Genomic DNA, 3,324 nt, shown 5'->3' on the forward strand with positions numbered 1-3,324 from the left:
GGAGGAAATGTTTAAAGGAGAAGGGAAACTGGGCAGGGGCAATGGGTAAAGGAAAGGAAGGACAAGAAGAAAAGAGAATGGAAGGAAAAATGGAAATATAGCTTTTGTAAATAAGGAGGGAAGAGGGCTTGGAGGAAGGGGAGGGAATGGGGAAAGAAAAGAATGAAGATATATCACGTACAGGTACAAAGTCCTTATCATGAATGCTGTTATTATGTATATCTAAAATGTACCAATGAAATTTAAAAAAAAAAGTCAAGTAGATTCAAAGAAGAAAAAAAGTTCAGCCTGCTCTACATAGCGAGACCCTGTCTCCAAAAAGAGAAAAGAAAGAAACAAAATGCTTATGTAAGGAGAGCTGTATGGCTTGACATGAGAGCTTGGGGCCAATGGCTCTACAGGAAATGGAGTTGTAAGAAATTTACACCAGAATTCTGGGTTTGGAGAATTATGCACTGTTCCAGAAGATGATGATGTGGCTGTATTTGAATAAATGGGTATTTATGTACATGAAAGAAAGATAATAGAACATACAAACTAATATAATGTGGGCAAGGTGGTTCATGCCTGCAATCGCAGGCCTCTAGGAGACTGAGTCAAGAGTATTGTAATTTCCAGCTTGACCAATTGAGCAATTTAGCAATCATCTGTCTCACATAAAATATGAGAATAAGAGCTGGGGATGTAGCTCAGTGTGAAGGTCCTAGTTTTAAGCTCTAGGATAGTAAGAAAAATACAAAGCCAGGTCCATTGGCACACATGTGTAAACCTGCCATCCTTGCAGTTCAGGAGGCTGAAGCACAAGTATTACAAGTTTGGGGAAGATGGGGCAACTTTGGGAAATCTGTCTCAAAAAAGAGCATAATTTGTAAATTGAGAAAATCTTTTATTTAGGGCATCTGTAACCAATCTAGGCTTTGTCTTTGTGGTTGATGAACAGGTCATCTCTGACATAGAAAACATACAATAAACTAACTTGCTTAAGCACAAAAGAGACTATCTGTGAACAGCCTGTGTTCCTTTGGGGAAGATTTTTTTTCCTAGTTATGTCAGGAGTGCTGAGATCTGGGCGGGCAGGGGTATATTTTGCCCATGGCCCTTCTGGCAGTGTGACATTCCCTGACCTTCCAACGTGCTGTACTTCTCTGACGCACTTCCGCCTAGACTGTCTTTCCCTCTTGCCCTACTTTTTTTTTGTGAAGGGCACATTTTATTGGGAAGCAAGGAGCAAGCAGCACATTGGGCACAGGTAAAGACCATCCAGTAGGCACCCTACACATCATACTGGAAAAGACATGCCACGTTTTGCCAATGAAAATCAACCGTAAGACAGTCTCCCTCAGGGCACCTTCCCAAACTTCATTCTTCCCAGGGGTGGAGAAAAGTCCCAACGATGTGCCTGAAGGCAGTTCACTAGAGATACAGCCACTCAGGGGTACCTTCCTATTTCTTATAAAGAACATTTTCTTTAGATTTCTTGAAGACTTCCTTAGTTTCTTTCATTCTACATTCTCTCAGAGCCATCAGACCAGCTTCTGTACAGATTGCCTTGATATCAGCACCAGAGAGATCATCCTTTGCCATGATCAGGTGGTCCAGGGTTACATCATCAGCCAGCGTCATCCTGCTTGTGTGGATCTGAAAGATGCCCTTCTTAGTCTTTTCATCAGGCAGGGGGAACTCGATCTTCCTGTCAAGGCGCCCTGGTCTGATCAGTGCTGGGTCCAAAGTTTCTATTCAGTTTGTGGCCATGATAACTTTCACATCTCCCCATGAATCAAATCCATCCAACTAGTTCAGCAGTTCCAACACTGCTGAATTTTTCTCTCACCTCCAGAGTTTAAATTGTATCTTTTGGCCTCAATGACATCAGTTTCATCAATAAACACAATGGATGGTTCATGTTCTTCAGCAACTCGAAATAACTCCCAAAGAAGTTTGGGACCATCGCCCAGGTATTTCTGAATAAGTTCAGAGCCAACCACTCTCAAGACAGTGGCCGAAGTTTGGTTTGCTACTGCTTTGGCTAACAAGGTTTTACCTGTGCCAGGTGGATCACACAGAATGACCCCCTTAGGGGGCTTTATACCCATCTCTTCATAGTTTTCGGGCTGGGTGAGAGGAAGTTCCACATATTCCTTAATTTCCTGGATCTGGTTGTCCAATCCACCAATGTCGGCACAGGTTTCCTGGGGGGCTTTTCCACCTTCATCACTATGCCCAGAGGGTCTGTGCCATCCATTGGCGCCCTGATCACAGCACGCACCTTGTGGTTGGGTAGAACTGAGCAGCTCGGCTTCAGCAGACCCTTGCCCACACATGAAGGGATGCTTCGTGGTGCTCTGAGCATACAGATGTAGACACAATGGCGTGACTGTCATCAATGATCTCTTCCAAGATTCATACTGACATTGGGGTCTCCCTCAGATCATCTACCTTTCACCTTTCCTCCTCTTGCTTTTCTTCTAAGGGTTTCATTTGCTCCTGATTTCTAATACGTTCTTCCTCCATAAGACGATAGTCTTTAATTCTCTCTAATGAATAGTTTTAAATGGCACCGAGCGTGAGGTGTGACCAGAGGCAGTTTGCTGGCAGCATCTGGTCCCTTTGTTTCCTTCTTCTTTTCCCCACTCTAGTTGGTGCAGGAGGTTCATATTTTTCTTGTCCTTCTTACCACCTCCAGGACCATGGCCGCCACTCTGACTCTGACCCATCTTGCCTCGGGTGCTCTAGCGCCGCTGCCGAGAGTCCTCCTGTCCTTCTTTTAAACTCTCACGGTTCCTTTATGACTAAGTTCAAGCGTTGCCTTTACATTTAGCCTCTAAATCTTCCCTGTGGCTGTGCCTCCTCTGAGGTCTTCATTCTTCCCCATGAAACGCTGTCCTGGACACCTCCTTCCTGGGCTTGTAATCAGACATGTAATCATACATACCAACTTCTTCGTGGGCCTATGTAATATGACACGAGTGCCATGCATTACCCAGCTTCTGTGTAGGAGCTGGAGACACAGGAGGGACCAGGTCATAGATGTTCCTAATACAGTGTGTGACCCCAAGAACGCATTACAGACCAACGGCTATGAGGGGCAGCTCTGGGTAAGAAAGCAGGGAGCAGGGAACTGTGGAGGTGAGTTAAGAAAGCTGTCAGATGAGCTGGGCCACAACAGCACACACCTATAATCCCAGCTACTCAGGAGGCTGAGGCAGGAGCATCATAAGTTCAAGAGTTGGCAACTTAATAAGAGCTTGTATCAAAATAAAATTTAAGAAAGGGCTGGGGATGTGGCTCGGAGGTAGAGCACTTGTCTCACACGTGCAAGGCCTT

General features: G+C 44.9%; 1 pseudogene; it reads right to left on the minus strand.

Annotated features, from left to right (window-relative positions):
• Positions 1-1,413: 1,413 nt before the first annotated feature.
• LOC102006081 lies at positions 1,414-2,714 on the minus strand (annotated as a pseudogene).
• Positions 2,715-3,324: the final 610 nt, after the last annotated feature.

The sequence above is a fragment of the Chinchilla lanigera genome, unplaced genomic scaffold, assembly GCF_000276665.1.
Source record: "Chinchilla lanigera isolate Chin_1 unplaced genomic scaffold, ChiLan1.0 scaffold00043, whole genome shotgun sequence".
NCBI lineage: Eukaryota > Metazoa > Chordata > Mammalia > Rodentia > Chinchillidae > Chinchilla > Chinchilla lanigera.